A 25,928-nucleotide genomic window follows, 5' to 3' on the forward strand; every position below is an offset into this window, starting at 1 on the left:
TTTTAGGGGTACTGCAGAGTTATATTACATAAATTGCCGCCGCGGTTCTAACTAAAGATAGCACTACAAAAAAATACACTTCCGTGATGATACGTGTTTGTCACAGTAGGTCGCGTTTTTTGTCATGCATGTACATCCATGACAAATTTTTGACAGAATCAAGATAGCCATACCTGTGCTGTTGTAGAAGTGTTCCAGGACATTACCAAAATTATCATCATGGAAGTGTCCACTTCCGTGATGATAAATCACGCATCACAGAAGTGCTTTTGTCAAGGGTGACCGACACGTGGCATCCACCGTAACGGAACGCTGTTAAGCTATCGGGTCGGGTTTTGGATCCGATAACCCATTAACAGCCCCGACCAATGGGGATTTTCCACATGTAAAATCATCATTGGCTGGAGGAAACACCTGTCGGCTCACCGTTGGGACAGATGTCATCCACTCATTGGACAGAAGGCGCCTATGATACATCGACATGTGGCACGGCCCAATAGAGGCCCATTCCTGTGAAAAGGCCAGCCTATTTGACTTGGTCAAAAGGTGGCGGGCCGGCCCATGTAAAGCCTGTTAACGGCATGTTCGCATATAGCCCATTTACAGCTCGCTAACCCAAGGCCCGTTACGCCCTATCCGAACTAGGCCCAGTAGCGACATCTGGGCCACCCAATATGATTCCAGCCCGTTTTCACTTCTGGACCATGTATGGCCCATGACGTCTTTCGGCCCATATGAGGCCCTATGTAACTCTTGGCCTATTAACGGCCCATGGTGAAACTGGCCCGTAATGAACAGTGTATTACTTTACACCCATTAACGGCCCGTGGTGAAACTGGCCCGTAATGAACAGTGTATCACTTTATACCCATTAAGGGCCCATTATTCCGTTGGGCCGTTTCCAGCCCATGTTATCTTTCGGCCTTCTCAGAGCCCATTTATTCTTGGGCTCATTTCCAGCATTCGTTTACTTACGGACCGTTACTGTCATTTTCTGCTTATGGGCCAAATTCAGCCCGTGGTTACAGTCGGCCCGTTTGTGGTCCGTTAACACGTTGGGCCGTTTTCATAGCGTCATGAAATACGACCTTTTAATGATGGCCCATTATGGCCGGCCCATGAACGGACGATTCCATCTCTAGCCCGTTTACGGCCATAATGCGGCCTGTTATTGGCCCATGTTTGGCCAATCGATCATACTGCTCGTATAAGGCCCATTGATGATACGGCCCGTAGAAGGCCCATTGTTTCTGCGGCCCATAGAAGGCCCATTGTTTCTACGGCCCATGGAAGGCCCATTATTTATATGGCCCGTGGAAGGCCCACTGTTTCTACGGCCCGTAGGTGCAGTGTCACTACAGTAAATATTAGCCCATGGTTATTGTGGCCTAGTTTTAAAAAATAGGTTGTTGCAGCCACTAGCAAACCGCAGAAAAAGAACTGCACTGACTACAAGCAAACAAATAAACAAGATAACAAGGAAATAAATAAGCAAGCAACTTACACTAGGCTATCACGGCTATTACACATATTACATCAACTGGGCATCAAAGTTCGGCACCAGTGCAAATATAGGGAACACAACAGCATATAAACGCCACAGCAAAACAAGTCCAGAACTAAAACCACTTCAGAAGAGCTCAAGAAACAATATCCTGGGTACCCATAATGCTGGCAAGATGCTTAGCAAGCTTATTAACTTTCTCTTGTTTGGCGCTTAAGTCCTCCAGCGCCTGCTGTTGCACTAGAAAGTATGCATCTGAATTGTGTAGGGACTTCCTCAGTCCTTCGGCTTCCTGTCTCATAACATCTGATCAATGTCTTTCAACTTGAAGTTGAGACTCAAGAAGCCGAACTGATTCGGGCAACGAGTTCGAAGAGCTGGTGCCAGCAGTGGTAGCCAGTAACTCGAACATTACATCAAGACAGGACTTTGGGGTTGTCTCAGTGTCCTCAATATAGTTTTTATCAGCTTTCTTGGAGGCCAATAGGGATGTCTCACTATCTTGAACCTTATCTGCATTACTTCCTTTACCATTGCATAACAGGGTACTCCTCACCAATATTTTATCCACGTTCTAAAAGGGAAACTAACAAACACATCTCAGGTTTACAATGTAGTATATGAAACTCATTTTGGTAAACCAGTTCAGTAGTAAGGTGGATAGGATAACAACATGAAACAAACATACATCTATGTAGTATGGTCACTGTATGGTCTATATCATTCTAGTTTATGTTGCCAAATCAAGATAGATACAGTTCGAATCATATCTATTTAAGACAAAGCAGCATAGACAGAATATAAGTGTGGGAAACTACACAGCAATAACAACACTTGTAATGTGCATGGCATGAGAACATAATTGTTTATTCAATTGAAACTAAAATCAACATAGAGCAAGTTACAACAGCAAACAGCCAAACACGTTGAAGAAACAGGTTTAAAACATACCTGTTGCACCATTGGAGTTTCAATTGCATCCTTCAAATTTGAAATTGGTTGGTATCAGTAAATACAGTGATGCAAGAGCAAAGTAGTATGAACCATAGCTACGGAACCTGACCTGAGAACAATTCTTCTTCTACTTTAAGTGTTGACTTCGGGTTCGGAGTGGTGGTCCTCGTGATTTGGGCACTGTAGTTGCCTTACTAACTACTCGTGTTTGGGTGCTCTGTGGTGGAGACGGTGTTGTGTCAACGGGAACTGGGTGTCTATCTGCTGGGGTTGGGGTTATAAGGGGTGTGGTTGGTTCTCTGTCCAACTGGGTAGGGGTACAATCTGCATGAGTGTGGGTTATGTGTGGTGGGGTTGATTCTTGTGCAAGTACAACCATGGTTCTATCTGCATCGACAGGTAGCACGATCTTTTCTAAAGACCGTGTTTTTACTCCCACGGATACCGCCATCATTGCCTCCAAATGAAATGGCTGATAAACAAGAAAAGTAATTGAATGTACATACATTGTAAGATAGACAGGTGCAATGGATAGTAGGGAAGAAAACATGGCATGAAATAATTCACATTTATGTTGTCTAAGCAAACAGAATAGCAGGACATAATTTCACATATATGATGGCTAATTAAACAGGATAGCATGACACAATTTCACATGTATGATGGCTAACTAAACAGGATAGAATGACATACTTCAAAATATGATGACTATGTAAACAGGATGACATGATATAACTATATGATGTGTCTATTAAAGTGGTTGGCATGCCATAAATCACAAACATGCCGTCGATGGAAACATGATGGCATGATATAATTCACGGATAGAATGAAATAATTTAAAATATGATGACTATGTAAACAGGATGAGATGATATAACTATATTATGTCTTTAGAAAATGGGTTGGCATGCCATAATTCAGATACATGTTGTCCATGTAAACATCCTGGCATGACATAATTCAAATATATGATTTATATACTAAGGAAGTGAGCAGAGGGAAATTGCATATATGATGTGTCAACTAAGGAGATGGCATTCAATATTGTGTATATGATGTAAAAAATAAGCATTGCAATACAACATATGCATTATATGAGTAATATAACCCTGCCAAGTTTGAGCATACACCTCAGGGGGGTAATAGGACTGGTCATCTACCTCTGAATCCTCCTCTGAAGAGCTATCTGTAACCAGCAAGATGTCTGCTTCAGCAGGTAGCATTGTCTGCTCTGAAGACCTTGTTTTCGCTCCAGATTTCTCCATCACCAATTCAAATGGCTGATGCACAGGAAGAGCAGTTGAATATACAAACATTATCGACAAAAGCAATGAGAAATACAAAAAAAGGACGGCATGATATAATTCACATATATGACGCTTGCCTAAATAGCATGGCATTGCATAATTCACATACATAATGCCTTGCAACAAGATAACATTGCATAATTCACATATATAATGTCTTGCAACAAGATGGCATTGCATAATTCACATATATAGTAATTAGACACTAAACAGGTGGCATTCACACAAAGCATGTCGAAACTAAGTAAATGACATAGCAATGCAAGATACCATACGCACGATATGAGTAACATAACCCTGCCAAGTTAGGGAATGCACCTCAGGGGGGAAATATGACTGGTCATCTGTCTCTGAATCCTCCACTGAGGAGCTATCGGTAACTAGCAAGACATGCTCTTCGTCAGATAGCATTGTCTGCTCTAAAGACCTTGTTTCCACTCCAGATGTCTCCATGACCGTGCCGAATGGCTGATGCAAAGGAAGAGTAATTGAATGTTCTAAAATTGTTGACAAATTTAACACATAATAAAAAAATGATGGCATGATATAATTCACATATAAGATGACTGGCTAACCAGGGTGGCATTGCAAAATTCACATATATGATGCCTGGCTAGACAAGATGGCATTGCATGATTCACATATACGATAAAGAAAAAAACACATGGCATTGACACAAAGCATGTCTAAACTAAGCAGATGACATCTTTAATGTATACAGTAAGCAATGCAAGGCACCATATGCATGATATTACCAACATCAGCATGCCAAGTTAGAGCAAAGACCTCATGGGGTAAATAGGAGTGGTCTTCTCCTTCTGAATCCCCCTTAGAACAGTTATCGTCCTCTTGATTATGACCCGAAATGGGTGGAGGGGGGTTGCCTTTGCGCCCACCATGGAATGACGTCTGCATGAAATTTTATTGCCACGCAAGGCTTGTCTCTTTTGCTCTACATGATCAGTTCCATTGTGTACAATAACTGGAATGCATAGGAACAAAACATAGTGAGATTATGTAAGGAGTGCATGACCAAATCCAGAGTGATGGTAGCAAACTGTGGATAGACCCAAAACCAATGATAGCAGGCAGATAATAGCTTTAGTTAAAAAATATAGATAATGGCTCCTTTAATGTTTGTTTGCACCCAACATGAAACTCATAGTAGACACCGGAGATTAACCAGATAGTAGACAGATAGTACTGATTATTGCCCCAATATGTACCCCACAACCATTTAAAAACTCAAGTTTCAGCATTAGTTTGGACCTGACTCGGAGTCTAATAGGTGAACACGACGATGATGTAGGATGTCATCATATTAAGCGACGCATAACATAAGCAGACACGGAAGAGTGCAACCTCTCTTGCGGACCCGTGTAGTCCTCAAGGTCATCTGCTCAGTTGATGATGGTAATGCAGTTGTTGTGGCTGCCGGCGGTGGGGAAGAAGATCTGAGGCGGCGAAAGATAGTCTGGAGAGCGGATCCCTGCTGTGGTGAACCCTTCCATTGTTGGAGCAGCTGAGCTGGGGTGGAACACAGCGCCGCAGGAGCAGGACAAACCACACAAGGTTTTCTTTGACACATATCTGTAACAGAAGTAATTGAGTAAGGGCTTGTTTGAATTTGAGGATTCTAACAATGCAGGGATAGGAAATAGACAGGAATAGGATAGGAATGCACGTGCAAAACATAGAATTTAAAAACACAGGATTTCTGCCAATCTGGGTGTTTGATTCACAACAATTGGAAGATCACAGGATGAAAAAAAGCATGGTGAGATTAAGTCAAACCACAAGAAAATGTACGGTTATAATGCTATTATGCTACTATCTCTTAGTCTTGTGCTTGATGAATAGGAATATGAAAAGGAGGAGAAGTGGAAATTAGAATTCCTACGGTTTTTCTATCGAGGAGACACTAAAGGAACAAATCCTATAGTTTTCCTTTGCTCCATTCCTTTGCACCAAATTCATGAAAAGTAGTACCATAGGAAACTTTCCAATTCCTATGTTTTTCATTCACTTTTCCTTTCAAGCACTGGCGATTCTAGTAGGCAAGCTTGACCAAGGAAAATCCTACACTAAAAAATGTTTTTGTGCTACTTCTATTGCTTTGGACCCAGGCCACTGCCATACTAGCTCAACTCCCAGGCCCATCGACAAATGCACAGCTCAAACGCGCAGAGATAAATAATGATGGCATTCAAGAGAGTCCATCACGGATAGCTAAGTTCCCTGGTACCTCACTGCTTGTCATATAGTAGGATAAAATAATCGTATTTCCCGTTACTACAAGTGCTCAGTGGACAATATATATAACATGTACAGTAAAAAAGAGATGCAACAAGTGTACAACCTCTTTAGCGAAGCCATGTCGATCTCAGCGTGATTGGGTTGGCCGGTGAGGATGCTCCGGCTGACTTTGCTGTCGCAGGAGGGGAAGAAGATCTTAGGCGTATGGAGATGGAGCCCGAGGTACTGCTCCGCTGTGATGGAGGGTTTCGTCGTTGGAGTAGAATGAGTTGTACGACGTCGAGGCTGAAGCAGGACAAGAGAGACAACGAACAACGTTAACCTGAGTTGAATTCTAATAGCATCTCCAATACATGACGTAAAATACATAACCAAAAAGTGCTAGATGTAAAATACATCAGCCGCTCATCTCTGAACTTAACTATCGAAATTGAACTTAACTGTCAAAACTGAACCTAACTGTCGAAACTGAATTTTGCTGTCGAAACTGAACGCACTAGCAAGGTAAGGCTACACGTCGGTCGACTGACTTTTTCATCTCTGGTCAGTCGATTTTGCAGCCGTTGGATACAAAATCAAGGGCATGTGGTTCATCTTCAACCTCCACCCCCCTGAGCCGCCAGCCACCACCAGCCAAACAGCAGCCCCCCACTGCTCGCGGCCGGCGGTGCGCCGCCCCGCCCGCCCCGTAAACACTCCCCACTGCCGATCCGCCGCCGCCCCGGCCATCCCTCTAGCCCCCCCGTGCCGATCTTTTTCTCCGGCGATCCCCATGCCACCGCCCCGCCAACGCCCCGCCACCGCCGGCGACCATCGCCCCCATCCTGAACCCTAAGATAGATAGTGGGGTACCTCTCCGGTGAGCCCCCTCCCCACTGCGGCTGGTTCTTCCTTCACCCAGGCGAGCCCACCCCTTGGAAATTGACTGACACAAAAGCCGATTCAATCGACTGAAGTGTAGCCAAATCGGAGCAGCATCGCAAGCAAGAGAAAGAGCGAGAGCAGTAGCACGAGCAAGAGCAATAGCAAGAGCAGACCACGCAGGGGGCCGAGAGCAAGAGCAGAGCAGCAGCGCGAGCAAGAGCTAAAGCAGCAGCAGCTCCTACTGATGTGGACGTCGCCGCCGAGGAAGCGACGACGTGGAGGAAGTGGCTGGCGACGCCGCCGTGGATGGAGTCACGCCATGTCGGCTCGGGACCGAGCGCCGGCAGCACCGTGAGATCGAATCAAGAAGAAAATGCGGCGATTAGTGTACAACCTCTTTGGTGGCGCCGATTAGGCCGCAGCTTCACCCGAGGAAACGGTGATGATGATGCTCTTCCGGTGGTGCAAGTGAAGATGGCGGTGTGGGAATGGAGGTGGCGCGAAAGACGAGGGGAACATCAAGGCAGCTCCTTGGAGGTGGAGGACGGGGTGGCTGAACCGGCGGGACGATGAGATCGACGACGGATCCTCATTCGGTACGATGGATGAGGGACGTCGAGGTGTTGCTGTGGACGACATCGTCAGGGAAGAAGCTCTCGCTGGGTGGCAGACGGAGCAGGGTGTGGGGTTTCTTCGCGGGTTTTCGCGGCCTCGGTGTACGAATGGGTGGGTGGATGGGATGGTAGTGGGGAACCATGGCTTAGAGACGTGCTTGTCCGAAATGTGGGGTAAGTAAGGAAAGTACCCCCCACCGATTTGAGGCGGTTCTTTCGGTTCGGTGGTACCATGGGCATTTCACGTGTCGGGATTTCACAGGAGGTGGGAGTTTTCGCGCGCGTTGTAATTACGGAATAGCAAGGCATGCGTTGAGATGGAGGGAGTTGTTGGGGCACAACGAGACAAAGATATATCTTAAATATTTCGGGCTAACAAGGCGCAGGTTGAAGAGGCGGGAGTTTTGCAGCACGATAGACAGAGACGCTAGCTTCAATTTTCGGCATAACAAGGCGCGGCTTGAAATTTCGGAAGAACAAGCTTAACGAGTACCCAAAAAAAAGACAAGTTGCACCTCAACACGCACAACACACACACAAACACCATTTAGACTAGAGTTAGGTACACGTGCATTGCACGCATGAGATTTGGCAACCAAATTATGAATAAATACCACATTATAGCATGCAAGCTTTGAGTCATATATGCATGATGTAGTTGTTCATTTAATTCTTATAGTTCATTTCATTCAAAATCATCTAGTTTTTATAAGAAAGCTAATCTATTTTAAGATTCATGGAATTGTGCATTGTAAGACATAAAGTAAAAACAAATAATGGCAAATCATGTAGAAAAACATTTGGGCAATTATGATACGGAAGATTCGAGAAATAAGAAGTGCTTGTGTTTTGATGTTTGTGCATTATGCTTAAGTTCAACCATGGAGTCTTCTAGATTATACATGTGGCGAAATCTGGTGGTATCTAGATGATATCCCACGGCCAATAGTGCTCAAATTTGCCATCTTTGGACCTTCGGATTCGCCTCATCCAACGACCATCTTTCAAAGTTAAAGTTACCCGCTCACAATATAAAAATATATATAATATAATATATATATATAGGGGTATAGATATAGATATGTGATGCGAAAGCCGCCCATCATCTCCAATTACATGCACAGATGTGACATGGGCAAATGATGTCTGCCATCGGGGTCTCAAATTCAAATTAGTCTGACCTTGTTCAATGTGTATACATTACAACATACTCGTTTCCAAAGCACACCGCGCAGATCTCCGTTATATTCATGCATGCATGGGTTTCAAACATCAGGATCTCTTATTCAAATATTTGAATTCAACTTTACATTGATTATGACCTCACCTATTCTTTTACACACACAGTAGTCTTCTCTTTATAATTGTAACACTAACTTTCTCTCGTGCATGCATGCACACACACTACCAGTCGGCATTATCTATCGCACGCATGCAATCTTTTTCTTCAGGTTGGTCTCCCATGAAGGCACACACCCACACACATACCCTCTCCCTCATACCAGGCATTCTTTATCTCTCACGCGTGCATGCACAACGATCGATGTTCCTCTATGTATGTGTGTGTATAGCTAGGTCTTTCATAGTTTTCCACACAAACCGATCAATCGATATATCCAGTGAGGTCTCACCCTCTTTCCCACGTCCACATCGATCAATCTATACCTCTCCCACGTCCACATCGATCAATCTATACCTCTCTATATAGGATTAACATAAATAGCTAATACACCCACATTAATTATATATCCAACGTCCCCCTCTCATCATCCATGCCTTCCGCTTCATCTCTCAGATGCGTGCACAATGGCGAAGACAGGGGGCAGTAAGGGCCCTGCCCCCCCCCCTAACATCACTATATATTGAGGCTAATATGAATGTGATCATTAGACAATTGCTGCTAAAAAAGGTTTAATTTCATGAATTGACCCTCCTCGTAAAGGATTGGCAATGCTTGGCCCCCTAGCTCATTTATTTTTCATGGCTCCGCCACTGCGTGCAGCAACGCACGTGTTCGCCCCCCTCTCTCTAAATATCGATCTCGCACTTGTGCATTCCTTCATAGTCTCCCTCCACTCGGCCCCTCGCACCATCTTCTAGCCCCCCACCGGATTTTGCCACATGTACAATCTAGCAGACTCCATGGTTGAACTTAAGCATAATGCACAAACCTCAAAACAACAGTGGTTCTCTTTTGTTCTAGAATCTTCCGTATCATAATTGCCCAAACTTTTTTTCTAGTTGAATTGCCATTATTTGTTTTGACTTTATGCTTTACAACACACAATTCCATGAATCATAAAAGATTAAGGGCTTATTTGATTCAAAGGATTCTCAAAGGAATTTTGGAGGATTCTAATCATTAGGAATTTTTCCTATCTTGGTTGTTTGATTCGTAGGATTGTAAACCATAGGAATTTTTCCATATGATTCATTTGCACTAGATTTCATAGGAAACATCCCATCCACTCAAACCTCTTTGAAAGAATTCTGCGTTTTTTCTATGCACAATCAAACACTCGTACAATCCTGTAGGATTCAATACGACATTCCACTATAATCCCATGTTTTTCCTATTCACACATTCTTAGCTTTTTTATAAAAACTAATTTGATTTTGAATGAGATGAACTATAAGAATTAAACTAAGGGCTACATCACGCATATATGACTACGAGCTTACATGCTATAGTGTGGTATTTATTCATAATTTGGTTGCAAAATCTGATGCGTGCAATGCACGTGTAAAATACTCGTACTTCGAGTATGTGCAAAACACGTAAATTAGAATACCAATGGCACGCTACACAGTGTCTCTCTTACAGTTCATGAAGTCACGTGGCACATGTGGAGGCGTTGTCGCGACCTCCTTTCGTGGATTGATCACAGTGATGTGTTGCTGGTTCCAGAAGAATGTACTCGTCCTCCCTGAGCCATACTGGAGGTACATGCATGAAGCGAAGATGTGCACGCACGCCACGCACACACTCATTCCCTCGCACGCACACGCGGGTACACGGGCGGACGCAATTTTGTACCAACATCCACCCCATGTGATAATTTGACACGTGTAAAGTCGTTCACTTCATTGATGGTCAATTAATACAGCGCATGCAAATTGAGTGGACGTGAGGGCGGAAGAAAGACATTATTACTCCGCTGCGCGCATGCGAGTAGTTAAATCGTGGGTTGCTAGTAGTACTTCCATTGTTCTCCTTCGTATTTTGTGCCAATTTTTGACAGTAACATAATATTTACGCATTTGAGCAGTGTAGTACTTGAAATTTATGTTCCGCTAAACTCATCGGGAGCCATTTCGGCCCTCGAAACCAAAACCATCAATTAATCTTTACCTTGTTCCCATCACATTCGAAAGCCTGCTCACACCTACTAGTACGTACTAAACCTGAACGTGTTCCCACTATGCAGGTATTAGTACTACTAGTGCTAGTACTTAGGTTATAAAAAGGGGAACTACCTAACCAAAAATTACTCTACCTTTCATCCTCATAAGTGCTTCTTCTTCATCCATCGTTGCCATGGCCGGTGAGCAGAGCTCTAGGTCGAGAACTACTCGTAACAAGGGAGCGGCAACCAAGGCTGCAGAAAAAAAGAGAGGGCTCACCACCACGCAGAGACCTCGAAAGATCTCTCATGGGCAGGCAATGGTTCCCAAGAGCGCCCTAGCCGCGGAGGCGAACATGCCGAGCCGGCGGAGCTGGAGTCGTTATCCCGCGACGGCATGCCCGATCATCTCAAGAAGCACCTCAATAAGCAGAAGGAGTGCATCCAAGGCTTGATGGAGTTGCTGATGGAGAGCCTCGACAACATGCCCGCTGAGCTCAATCAGCAGGGGGAGTTGACCGCCGGCTTGGTGATGCTGCTGAAGAAGAGCATTGCCTCGGAGAAGAAGGCGACCGGCGAAATCCTGCGACTTCAGGAGGACAAGGCAAAGCTCTGCCAAGAGATCGACCTGTTGAAGGAGAAGAACGCCGGCTGGAAGAAGTTGCATGAGAATAGTAGTTCCTCGATGAAGATGCTGCAGGCCCTCATCATGGAACAGAAGGAGGAGTTGGCGAAGCTCTGCATCGAGCACCGGGCTGCTGTCAAGGTACGTAATGCGGCCATGGAACAGATGATGAAGACTCGCGTCGAGAAATCACGCGTCATCGACAGAATGAAGAAGATGGTGGAGGAGACGTGCAAGGAGATGGAAGTCGTCGAGGCGATGAAGAAGCAGTTACGAATCCGCGGTGAATTGGATCATTTGGGGTGATAATCTTCCTTCTTCTTTTGCTGTTGTGTTTCATCTTTTCCTTCGGGTGTTTCGCCGCACGTTTCATGTTCTCTGCGAGGCATGAATAGAACAATGGTTTTTGTTTTTTGAGGGAATGAATAGAACAATGCTAACAATGAGATGACTAGCAAATTAGATCATTTTTATCGCCATATGGCACTGGGCTGCCGTGTTTCGTGCTCCTCCGTCACAGTACTACTCCAGTGGAAAACTTGAGTATACCGCACGGTTCTTTGCTCCTCCTTGATCAGGTCGTCGGCGCATTTATACGAGGAGTCAAATCACAAGGCCCCTCCTTCCAGCAGTAATGAGCCGTCAAATCACAAAGGCCCTCGCCTCTCGTGAAACCGACCAAACTAGACTGCCTCGCCCTCTAGCCTTTTAAAAAATGTATACTTTTGTATAGCAGCAGTATTGATGGATTGCGCCATGGAGCAAAACTTGAAATTAAAAAAAAGGTGGTACATATAGAGAGCGCTCGTCGCCAAATTGTGCATATAGTACTATTAAAAAGGCTAGTCACAATAATGGTGTCCAGCACAACCCACCCCCCAAATAAAACTAAGCACCCTGGAATTCTTTGACAAAACTAAGCACCCTGAAATTCTTTGACAACTAAACTGCTGGCTATATGATGTTGGCCATATATATTGTACGTATATAATGTGAATAAACGAGTGGTAGTACTATACCAACTAAAAGATGAAACGTAATAAATACTAGTATGTACTTACTGAAGAGTTAAAGTAACAAGAAGAAACATAACATAGTTCTGCTAGGGGCTCAGCACAACACACCCCTCAAATTAAATTAAGCACACCTGAAATTAAACTTTGCAACTATTCCAGTAGACACTGCATTAGAACCACCATGAGCAACGACACTGCCACCTTACTCGGAGTCCTCGTCCACGTCCTCGACTTCATCCTTGTCCCTCTTCCTGTTGGCCGATACTTCTTTGCTTGAACCACCAACTTGGCTAATGCTCTTCATCCAACCCTTGTAGATATTGAAACAAAGGTAGCCATCCATTGCAGCATACTGGATGTGGTCTATATCTAGTACATTCCGCTGCCATGCATGACGATGAAACGTGTATGGAGGTTTCTCTAGTTTACCGTATGAAGGATGAACCATGGCTCCTGCCAGGGTCAGCATTGAAGGCTGACGAGAAGACACCAGGCGATTCTTTTGGAGGTCGAAGGTGTTACCTACAACGAGGCCTATCCAACGCAGGACTTCTTTGTCATTACCAAAGTCTATAGTAACAAATTTGACTAGGTTGCTCTCGAGTAAGTCCTTGAAATACTGGCACTCAACATTGGCATGGCATATGTGGTAGACCAAGCATAAGTCATGCACGCAAACCTGGATTACGGCGGCCTTCTTCCTCTCTTCGTCCTTTAGATCCTTCTCTCGTCCCACGACTGTGGTGTACTCAACATCTAGCCCGGCGACCCACTCATCATGAGAGTCTTTGAACATGCGTCTGAAGCGAGAAAGGCATCCTTTTAGCGTCGCGGAAGAACGGGTGTAGATGACGTCGAACTCATCGCCGGTGATGGTTCTAACCTTATACTCACCGCCGATCAGGGAGATTTGGGATGCCATGGATTTGGGAGGAGGGTTAGGATTAGTGGAACTGCCGTAATGTGAATGGACGGGACGACTAGGAGCGAACCGTCGTAGTATTAAAGGATGTGCGGGGACGAGTAGGAGCGAACTGCCAGCGTGCGAACGGCAGGGTAGTGTCTTTCCATTCTCCCATGATACGAGCTTCCGAGAGCCCTTGGATCGGAGATTGAATGGTTGCATGGTGTGATTCTAGACCAATGGGCAAATATCCTATCCTGGATGGTTATTCTGCAAATTTTTAGCAACTTAGCATGCGACCGTTTGATCTCAGATCCAAGGGCTGCCAGCAGCCCGTATCATGGTCGCGCCGACCACGACCGTCGCGTCGCTCGCGTGGTCGTGCCCTTGGAGATTTAACACGGTGCGTTAGGCTATCTGATGTTGGCATGTCATACATAGTCATCACTTAGTCACTCATACTACAACGAGGTTGGCTATAAGGTTGGCTATAAGTGTATTTTTTACTCCTCTCTATTTGTTTCTTCGTACTCCCTCCGTCCCATAATATAAGAACGTTTTTGACAATAGTGTAGTGCCAAAAACGTTCTTATATTATGGGACACAGGGAATACTAGTATTTATTGCATTTGCCAAGGAGTGACCTCTTCCAATGAAATGGTGTTGCTAAGTTTGCTTCATTTAATTAGCTATAGACTCAAAATTGTCTTTTCACCTAGGTACACGCGCTTAGCACCGTTTCCTCCTTGGGTCACCAAACTAGTCTCTCTCTTCTTGATTAAGTCGCCACATCAGACTTTATGCCTATGTGGAAAGCTTAAGCACCTATAGGAGCAAGTAAGGTGCCCGTCCGTTGCACGGAAGAGTGAAATGCATTGATCGGGGTGTTGTTTATTTTCACAAAGGATGTGGGGGTCATCTCAAGTGCAATCGGGTCGACGTGTTAAGCACCAAATAACAATGCAGAACAGCAGGGGGGACGCACCCCACTTGTACCGGCCCAGTGTTAGTAATGAGCAATGAGACGTCAAATCACAATGCCGCACATTCCCAGACGGACGAAGCAACCATTATTTCACACTTCGGTTCAACATCATCTCAAACCACGTACTAGTATTGCTTCTGCCTCAAGAGGGACACGCGCATCGCCTTGGTACATCATGACACGTGGGACCGCATGACAGGCCATGCTCCCCCGCCGATCGCTGGGTCACCTCATTTTTACTATACTTCCTCCGGATCGGTTTACTACATGGCATGCACGTCGTTCTAGGTTGAGAATTTAACTGGCTATATATATATATATATATATATATATGTGATGAACAGTATGCTAGCCTTTTAAAAAATGTATACTTTTGTACAGTAGTACTCCACTATCGATGGATTGCGCCATGGAGCAAAAATTGAAATTTTAAAAAAAGGTGGTACATATAGAGAGCGCTCGTCGCCAAATTATGCATATAGTACTATTAAAAAAGCTAGTACGTGCTTAATTGGGGTGCTAAATTCTATTAAATAAATACTAGTACTAGTATGTACATACTGAAGAGTTAAAGTAACGAGAAGAAACATAACATAGCTCTGCTGGGGGCTCAGCACAACACACCCCTCAAATTAAACTAAGCATACCTGAAATTAACCTATGCAACTAATCCGGTAGACACTGCATTAGAATTTTAGAACCACCATGAGCAACGACACTGCCACCTTACTCGGAGTCCTCGTCCACGTCCTCGACTTCGTCCTTGTCCCTCTTCCTCCGATACTTCTTTGCTTGAATCGCCAACTTGGCTGTTGCTCTTCATCCAACCCTTGTAGATATTGAAACAAAGGTAGCCATCCATTGCAACATAGTGGATGTGGTCTATATCTAGTACATTCCGCTGCCATGCATGATGATGAAACATGTAATGAGGTTTCTCCAGTTTGCGGTATGAAGGATGAACCATGGCTCCTGCCAGGGTCAACATTGAGGGCTGACAAGAGGGCACCAGCTGATTCTTCTGGAGGTCGAAGGGGTTGCCTACAACGAGGCCTATCTGACGCAGGACATCTTTGTCATTCTTAAAGTCTACAGTAACGAATTTGACTGTTTTGTCCTCGAGGAAGTTCTTAAAATCCTGGCACTCAACGTCGGCATGGCATATGTGGTAGACCAAGCAAAAGTTATGTACGCGAACCTGGATCATGGCGGGCTTCTTCCTCTCTTCGTCCTTTAGATCCTTCTCTCGTCCCATGACTGTGGTGTACTCAACATCTAGCCCAGCTACCCACTCATCATGTGAGTTTTTGAACATGCGTCTGAAGCGAGAAAGGCATCCTTTCACAATCGCGGAAGTACGGGTGTAGATGACATCGAACTCATCGCCGCTGATGGTTCTAACATTGTACTCACTGCTGATCGAGGAGATTTGGGACGCCATGGATTTGGGAGGAGGGTTAGGATTAGTGGAACTGCCGTAATGTGAATGGACGGGACGACTAGGAGCGAACCACCGTAGTATTAAAGGATGTGCGGGAAAGAGTAGGAGCGAACTGCCAGCGTGTGAACGGCAGGGTAGTGGCTTTCCATTCTCCCATGATACGGGCTTCCGAGAGCCCTTGGATCTGAGATCGAACGGTTGCATGGCGTGATTCTAGACCTATGGTTGAATATCCTATCCTGGAGGGTTATTCTTTAAATTTTCAGCAACTTAGCATGCGACCGTTTGATCTCAGATCCAAGGGCTGCCAGCAGCCCGTATCATGGTCGCGCCTACCACGATCATCGCGTCGCTCGTGTGGTCGCGCCCTTGGATATTTAACATGGTGTGTTAGGCTATCTGATGTTGGCATGTCATACATAGTCATCACTTAGTCACTCATACTATAAGAAGGTTGGCTATAAGTGTATTTTTTTACTCCTCTCTATATCTTTCTTCGTACTCCCTCCGTCCCATAATATAAGTACGTTTTTGACACTACCTAGTGTAGTGTCGAACACGTTCTTATATAATGGGACACGGGGAGTACTAGTATTTATTGTATTTGCCAAGGAGTGACCTCTTCCAATGAAATGGTGTTGCTAAGTTTGCTTCATTTAATTAGCTATAGACTCAAAATTGTCTTTTCACCTAGGTACACGCGCTTAGCACTATTTCTTCCTTGGGTCACCAAACTAGTCTGTCTCTTCTTGATTAACTTGCCACATCAGAGTTTATGCCTATGTGGCAAGCTTAAGCACCTATAGGAGCAAGTAAGTACAATAGTGCACTTTACTTGGCATTTTTGCATATGTGGAGGAAAGAGAGGCAAGGAAAAAGTGGAGAAGTGGGCTCTCATGCAAGAGCCAGCCTCTACTACTACATGGTGGAGCATTGGGAGAGGCACCTGTATGGAGGTGGTCAGGAATCGGGAGACTCACGCCGGTCGTAGCGCCGCAGTTAAAATGCAAGTCAAATCACAAGGCCCCACCTGTCTAGCAGTAACTCGCTATCAAATCACACAGCCCTACATTTGCAACAGCCTACTCCCTTGTCTTCTCCCGTCTCTATCGAACCGACTAGGTGGAACTGTCCCGCCGCCTACCGGGAAGGAAAAGCCCCGCCCTCGACTTTTAAATAGTATACAGTATACTAATTTTGTATCCATGGATTGCGCCCGCGCCATGGAGCAAAGCATCTAGAAAACGGCGGTACACATGTACAGAGTATACAGCACGCACGTCGCATTCGCGTCTCACCCCAGACGGTCGGCAGGTTTGGCACGCTGCTCTCCGAATGGAACGCGCGTCATATTGCGCTCGCACACACATGTGGGACGGCAATTGAGAACCGACCATAGGCACACACCCCGGCCCCGCAAGTCGGATGACTTGATAGAAGAGGGAGACGAGCGATAGTAGTAGAGAAGTGTTGTACTACGTTGGTGCCTGGACAATCCCTACAAGACAAGGAAGATCAGTTCGTCCATGCATGTGACCAGACTCCAGCAGACACGCCTGGATTGGCTATCGTCTACATATCGTGCAGGCTGTGTTGTACATGGCTGTAGTTGTGGTGAGAAATCTAAAAAAAGGTTTCTTGTCATCTCACAAAATTATGTGTCATGTGCTTCGGATCACTGCGAGGGTTAAACAGCAACAACTGAGTTGGGCTAGTCATTGGGGGCACATGCACGAACAGTGACTACTCGGCTGCCATCTAGGTCAAGCCGGCTATGTTAATTAGACATCTATCGATGGACCCCTTTTCTACGAGTTTATCTTTAATTTGAGCTTTGTTCCTCGTCTAGTTTGTCCGTCGGGATTCATGATGTCTCCTTTGGGCAGTGAGGTTATGATTTCTTGTCATGTGGCATTTTTTCGTGTTATATGATATAATCCGGCGCTTCAGATCAAAATGACGACAACTGTGCCTCCGGGCCACGTGCATGAAGACTTCTCGACAGTCATTGACGAGGTCAAGCCGGCTCTGGTAGACAAAAGAAAACTAAGTACTACTCCACTATATAGGCAGGAGCCTCCGCGCTTACTTTCTAGTGTTACTCTCTTCACACCGTCTCGGCCTCTCCAGATCTAAACACGACAGCGGTGGCCAGACTCTCTCTCTCTCTCTCTCTCTCTCTCCTCATGGCTGGTCACAAATCCAGCCGGATCCTCTCCGCCGGGGAAGGTGAGAAGGTGCAACGTTCACACGGTCGTCCTCGGCGACGGCTCTTACCCACTGCTGGGCGCGTCCCGATCATCCTGCCTTGCCGTTCTCTCCCAAGCACCGCTGGCGAGGGAGGGCCTTCGACCACTTCTTCCTCGCTGCCATAGTGTGGGCAGATCCGGCCTCCCGCCGCCCACCTAGCGACATCCCGGCGACCATCAGGTATAACTTCCTTCGAAACCGGCCTTGCTCTACTTCCCGAGCTCCTAACGTCGCTGCATTTGTAACTTTTACTATTTCTCAGGCCCCCTCGTAGATAGGATCGATTGGTTGTTCGAAAACCACCTAATTTTTTTATGTTTAAGAGGTAAAACTAGTTCATGCACTCGAATCTAGTACTACTTGGTTCAAACAAGGAAGAAAGGGGGCGGGGGTGGGGGAGGATTTGTTACCTGAATCTAGGACTTGGTCGAAAGAGGAAATAATGGGGGCGAAAAGTAGTAGAGACTGGCTATCCAACTGGTCTCTAGGTCTAATAGGGAAATAAAGGGAAACGCAGTACAAACTCAATGTAAACCCGATCTATTGGTTCAAAAAGGAAAGAAAGTGGGGACTGGGGGACAAGTCAACAGAGTAAGTCCAGCACTAGATTTGCTAGCCTCACACAGTATAACGTGGCTATACCGAACAAAAATGGGACCAACCCAGATATCCTGTTCTGATGTTTGTTGCCCCGAGCAACTCTTATGTAATGCCACTGGTAAAAATGTAGTAGTCGCACTGTTAAAAGTAAGGACACGTTAAACCAATGTTGTTTGCAATGTAATGCCTCCAGTAATATGAATCAATGGCACTTCTTTACATGTCCTGCTAAAATTTCCCATTAAGATAAGTTGGTTCTTTTCGTTAGAAATGCAACTGTCCTGGTCCGCCTACTCTCCCGTGCCCAAAGTAATGTCGTATTTAGCGGTTGTCATAGTTAATCTTGATGCCCACACTAATATCTAGCAATGCCACTGCTTTAGAAATTGCTACCGTCCTTGTAGGATTTCCATTCAGATAAGGAACATGCTTCTTTTCATTTGATGCATGTTTCATCACTTGTTACTTGTTAATCACCCTCCTTTCCACCTTTTTTGTGCAAACAGAGATATAGATTTCATGCTTGATCTTAGTTGAACTGCACAAATGATATCCAAATTATAGTTGAGCATTCCAGGAGCTTCACAACCAACCTTGATGTTGCTCAATTTTATTGCAACTAATGAAGAAGAAGCTCTGTGGGTTTCGTTTTCTGATGGAACTGGAATCGAGGCTGGAGCCCTTTTCTTAAAAAATTGAAGAAGAAGCTGTTAGCTCATGGGACATTGCTTCATTTTAGGTGAACTGCACCAAAAGGTCCCACGAATTGAATCATCCATGTTGGTGACTGAAAGAGCCAGCTTCAGCATCCCAGTCTAAGCACCCCCAGCCTCCATCCTTGCGACGCATGGTACACCTCGTTTGCCACCTGCTCGACCCTAGTGTCACTAATAAAATGAAGTAATAATATAGTTAAAATAGAGCGAGTGTTATCTCTATCATTTTATTTCCAATGTAGATAAAGAAAGTGCTTCTCTTTGTTAAAGTATGTTTCATCAACTAGTCCTATTGTTAATGTTTAAGCGTTTCTGCAAACTGGGGTGCTTAATTTTAGTTGATATGTACAAAAATAGAGATTTGAATGTCTCAAGGCGCCTCCTTGTACTACTGTTGTACACTGATGTTCATCACTGACAGAAGGTGTATCTGGGAGACTTGGGATGATGTCCAGTATGAGGCGTACCGTATGAGGCGTCGCAGGGCCCATCACGCCCTCGCAGCATGGCATACTATGATACTATCGCAATATTTTCTCCTATTTATTTTGTGTGTTTCATCAACTAGTGCCACTATAATGTAATCACGATTTTTCATTATCTGTGCAAACATGGTTATTCAGCTGCATTTTGGTGGAACTGCACAAATGTACGTATGGAACCGGCATATATGCAGAGTGCGAGGTGTGCCAAGTAAAAATTACCGACACCAACCATGCTGCATGCACGCATTGGCATCCACCACAACCAGTGGGATGTGTGGCGCTCTATGTGGACAGATCTTTCTCGGCAGCAAATCCTCTAACCAAATACTAGTAGCTTATATTGGCAGTTTTCTAGGGAGTACTCTTTTCTGAAAGAAGCACCAATCTATTTTTCTTTATTTGTACACTGTCTCACAACTTTGACCCAAAGGTCCAGAGCTATTTTAGGGTGATTGGCGTAGTACTCGGAGACTGATTGTAAGCATGATTTTCATTAGCTGTCACACTGATTGTAAGCATGAGCAGGTGGAAGATTAGGTTAGTGCGAAGCTTACCTTAAACCCTACCGCCGTCGTTGAAATGAGGCGAGCACTTAGGGAACTGTGGAGAACATCGGGGAAGCAACGTCGCGCCATCCGGCCTCCTCTTGCGGTGGGAGAACGAATACTCCTGTGGCTCCGGTTGGCTCTGCACCCTCACGAACGGCACACCATACTCGATCGATTCATTATCCTCTGGGTGCTCAACCTTCGACCTGTACGCCCACCACCTCCGCCTAACTGTCGCCTCGGCGAATCTGTCTGCTCCATCGCCCATAGGAGATACTTGATGAACTCGGAGGACTGCGGCGTGACTGCCGCCGAGGAGTACATGTACATCGTCGCCCTCATCGCCGTTGTCTCGCTCTTTCGCATATATTGCCACATGGCCCGCGCCGTCCTCGAAATCTCCCACTCATTGTCAAACCAACTAAGGATCTCCTTCAACCTGGCTAACTTTTCCTGGTCGCCGCCGGCGATCTGCCTGATTCGCTGATGCATTCTCTCCATAGATGCCGTTCTTAGTGGTCCGGTGCTAGCTTTGGAAGATGGGAGGAGAGACGGTGGTCTTGCAATAGAGGAGAGGGAGAGGAGAGGAGGTGGTTTTGGAATGGAGATGATGGAGAGGAGAGGAGGTGGTTTTGCAATGGAGAGAAGATCAGAAGAGGGAGAGGCGAGATGGTGGTTTTGGAATGGAGATGATGGAGAGGAGAGGAGGTGGTTTTGGAATGGATATGATGGAGAGGAGAGGAGGTGGTTTTGCAATGGAGAAGATCAGAAGAGGGAGAGGCAAGATGGTGGTTTTGGAATGGAGATGATGGAGAGGAGAGGAGGTGGTTTTGCAATGGAGAAGATCAGAAGAGGCAGAGGCGAGACGGTGGTTTTGGAATGGAGATGATGGAGAGGAGAGGAGGTGGTTTTGTAATGGAGAAGAGGGAGAGGAGCGTGCGGTAGCGATTTAGGATTGGGCGAGAGGGCCGGTGCGCTATGACTGGATCAAAATCAAAATCAATTTACCCTTCAATTAAGAAAGCGACCCCACATTAACTAGTCTCCCTTTTATTCTAGGTCATAATTGACCATGACTTTCGCACATAAAATATATGTTATACGTTGAAAAAATAATATAATTTGAAAGTACATTCAGATACGAACCAAACGATACAATTTTTGGTGACATGCATTCACATTTTGCTTGTCACATACAGTACATGGTCAAACTTTGACCCAAAATACGCAAAACAACAAAAAAATACATCCAAGACCAGCGGCGCTCTTCCACTCTTCTCCTATTCCAATCTAAATCCACCGCCGCTCCTCTCCTGTTCCAATCTAAATCCAGTGCCGCTCCTCTCCTCTTCCATTTCAAAACCACCGCCCCTCCTCTCCTGTTCCAGTCCAAAACCAGCATCGCTCCTCTCCCGTTCTAATCCAAAACCAGCGCCGCTCCTCTCCTCTTCCATTCAAAAACCACCGCCGGCGAGTGAAGGTGTTGTGGATAAGTAGATCGATGGAGGAGTACAACCGATACGTGAGGATCGCAGACGGCGACCCTGTGAAGCTAGCTAGGATGTTGGAGATATAGTCTTGGTTTGACAACAAGGACCAACTAGCGGCGACGGTGACATCCATGGACAAATATCTCCAATAGAGCAAAAAGGCGGCGATACTCCCGGAGGGAGTCGCGCCGGAGTACATAGAGCTGCTCCTCTGGGCCATGGAGCAAACAGATTCACTGAATCCGATCGTGAGGGAGCGGTGGTGGGAGTATCGATCCCAGATGGAGCATCCACCAGAGATTGAAGGATCGAGCATCTACAGGGTGCCGTTTGTGAGGGTGTCCTGCCAGAGCGAGCCGGTGGAGTCTTCGTTGACCGAACCCAACTGCAAGAGGAGAAAAGCAGTTGGCTCGACGACGCTTCCCCGCCATCGTCTCCCTCGCCGTTCACATCATCTCACAGGGCGGTTGTCTGCCGCCGAGGAATAGGAGGGGACTGCCCCCCAGCCCAATAGTCGGGCAGGTTGTGAATTGTCAGGAGGAGCTTAGGGTTGTCAGTATTTGCAGGTTGTGAATTGTGTTTTGTGTTGTGTATTTTGAGAGTACTTTCAGATATGAATGTCTTATGAAATTCAGATTTGCAGTATTGAGCATATGAAGAATTTTATTAATTCTAGAGATCTATTTTTAGCACTTAAAAATGTAGTTTCATAGGAGTATAAAAGTGCAGACGAGAAGAAACTGCAAGTTTAAGTTTCAGATAAGAAACTGCAAGTTCAGTTTCAGATAAGAAACTGCAACTTTCAGAGGCAGAGCATTTATATTAACACGGCCTTTTCAAACAGGGTTAACATCATGTTGGAAGTTCTATTCGTGGTCAAAAATGGAACTACCAGCCAGTTAACGTCATGCTGATCAACATTCATGCATAGCACATCTTCATATGATGCACAGTCAAAATGCCCACACAATGTTGAGTGTGCGAAACACAGAGAAAACGAGGGATGGAGTTTTGGCAAGTGTTGGACGTGGTTTTGGGCTGCCCCGTCTAGGATTTCATTTTTAACATGCGCAGCCCACGACCTCGGATGGGAGGGCCTGTTTGTATTTTCTTAGGGCCGTCATGTATCGACCGGCCTATGGACCTCCCATCCGAGGTTTTATTTTTGGCAGCCCAATTTATGTATTTTTTGAAGAAAACGCAGCGGTCTGTTCTATTTTTCTATATAAGAATAGGAACGCCAGGTACAACTTATGTTTCCCTTTTAACTATATTGTATATATTTAAATTATTTTATACGTTATTATATATTATTTTTATTGTAATCATATATTTAGCAGATACTTACATATGTAAGAAAACAATATCCCACATCTTATTAACTTATAAAAATAATTTCTTAACAAATAAAATCCTGGATTGTTTTGGCATGAAAATCCTAGTGATTGTGTACAAAAGCTTGGTAAGATTTAAGGACGAATGTAATAATATCACTTATTATTTAAATATATTTATGACAAAATGCTCAGCCCTTTTTTATTTTTTGATAACATTCCTGGCCCAACCCAACATTATAATTAGAATCAGCCCAGCAAAATCGTGTATCTAGATAAAGTGCAAATGGCCTATAATTTTTTAGGAAATAAAATAAATGGGCCGCATGAAAGCTACATTAATTGTTCACCCAGTCCAGCTATTGGCTGTAATTCAAAAGAAAAGATCAAATTGACTGTAAATTCTACCGCGCAAAAAAAAGACTGTAAATTCTGAAAAAATGGGTTGAATACGTGCCACATTTTTGGAGGCTGAAATGTGGGCCAATAGGTCGAAGCCAACGCAAGTCGTTGTAAATTTAGTCAACAAATGATTCTGACATGTTAGCCGTTGGATTTACATCCAACGGCCGGCATCCATGTTCAATCTCTCGTCTTCTTGCTCCAGCGCCGCCGGGACTACCTCCCGCCTCCTGCTGCTAGCAGCTCTGCTTAGCACGCTTCACTATGAAGCGCTACTCCACCGTTGGCCAGGCCATCCCTCCAACCCTCCACACCTCCTGTTCTTCAACACCGACTGCCGAACCACACCGCACTAGAACCAGTTAACCCTCGTACACCTCTCCGTCTGCGACTCTACTCCCGCGTCTTCCCATCTCCGGCTCGTCGTTGTCCGGGGCCTCGCCGTCGTCCACCACCTTGGATGCGCTCGGCGCGGCGTGGTCAACGTGGTCAACAAACGACACCATCGGAAGTAGGTTGTGTGTGGAGAGGCTGACAGTTGGGTCCATGGCCGCACACAAGTAAAAGCCTCCTTATTACGCGCAAAATAATGATTCCTCCACCTGACAACTGGGACCCACCGGAAGGGCCTCTGTATTTTGCGAAAAACGTGCCCCCCGCTAACTTGTCGGACCCACCAGCTATCTTCGCACGCAAGGAAGTGCCGCCTTCTTACGCACAAAAAAGTGAATACTCCCCCTACCAGCTGGAACCCAGCATACTGGGAGGCTGACTTGTGGGCCTAGCAAGTTGACGGGGACGGAGGGCTTTGTCAACTTAGTCAATATGAACGATTCTAGCTCCTGTTACCGTACGATGTTCGTCCAATAGTTGTAGTGCTTCTTCAACCTCTGGTCTTCTTGCTCCAGCCGCCCAAACCAGCGCCGGTCGTGCCACGTGCTCCTCCCTCCCATGGCCGGCTGTGATGCCGTGGAGGCCTCACCGCCCACTACTACTCCCACCGCTGGCCAGGCCATCCCTCTACTCACCCACACCCCCTGTTAATCTACGGCGATAGCAGCCTCACACCGCAGCCGAACCAGTGAACCCTCGTACTCCTCTTCGTGTGGGCATCGACTGCTGCGTCTTCCCCGGCTCTGAGTCATCCCCTTCCTAGGCCTCGCCGTCGTCCACCACCGTGGTGCTCTCGGCGCGGCGTGGTCAACATGGTCAAGGAAGCACTTCCATCGGACGTGGACTGTACGTGGAGAGGCTGACAGCTGGGTCCACGGCCGCAGCAAGGAAGTGCCTCCTTATTACACGGAAAATAATGACTCCTCCACCTGACAGTGGGGACCCACTGGACAGGCCACCGTATTTCGCGAAAAAAATTTCCCCCCTGACTGCTGGGACCCACCAGCTACATCTTGACACGCAAGGAAGTGCGTCCGGGCAAAAAAAAGATTCGCCCCCTGACTGTTGGGACCCACCAGCAACATCTTTGCACGCAAGGAAGTGCGTCCGGGGAAAAAACGATTTGCCCCCCTGACTGCTGGGACCCACCAGTTACATCTTCGCACGCAAAGGAAGTGCGTCCGGGCAAAAAAATGATTCGCCCCTCTGACTGCTGGGACCCACCAGCTACATTTTCGCACGCAAGGAACTGCCTGACAGTCAGGACCCACCTGGTCGAAGCGTATGTAGCGTTGTCATTCTGGTCGCGAACTTGTACGTACATATATACCGGTTGATGTAGAGGCGCGCACGTGTCGTAGTAGAGGCGCGTACGTGTCATAGTAGAGGCGCACACGTAGCATGTACACGTACATACAGCGGCCAGGGTGCAAGAAAGAAAATACGACCACGTATGTGTACATACGGGCGGGGTCCCAAACGCCTAGTCACGCATACGTACGGCGAGGGCTCGTGTTCATGGGGAGGCAACGGAATGCGTCGTGTTCATGGGGAGGCAACGGAATGCATCGTGTTCATCGGGAGGCAACGGAATGTGTCGTGTTCATGGGGAGGCAACGAAAGGCGTCGTGTTCATCGGGAGGCAACGGAACGCGTGGGAGCCAACCGGCTTGGACGGAACAGGTGATGGAAACAAGGCCTGTCGTACTGCAGAACGGAGGAAACAGACCTCCTACAGTCGAAACGGGGGTCCTGTTGATCGGCAGGGGTGTGGCGTACCGCAAAACGGAGGAAACGGACCTCCTACGGTCGAAACGGGGGTCCTGTTGATCGGGAGGGGTGTGGCGTACCGCAAAATGGATGAAACAGACTTGTGTTGGAGCGCTACGGTCG

Source organism: Triticum aestivum, chromosome 3B (genome assembly GCF_018294505.1).
Source record: "Triticum aestivum cultivar Chinese Spring chromosome 3B, IWGSC CS RefSeq v2.1, whole genome shotgun sequence".
In the NCBI taxonomy this organism is placed as follows: domain Eukaryota; kingdom Viridiplantae; phylum Streptophyta; class Magnoliopsida; order Poales; family Poaceae; genus Triticum; species Triticum aestivum.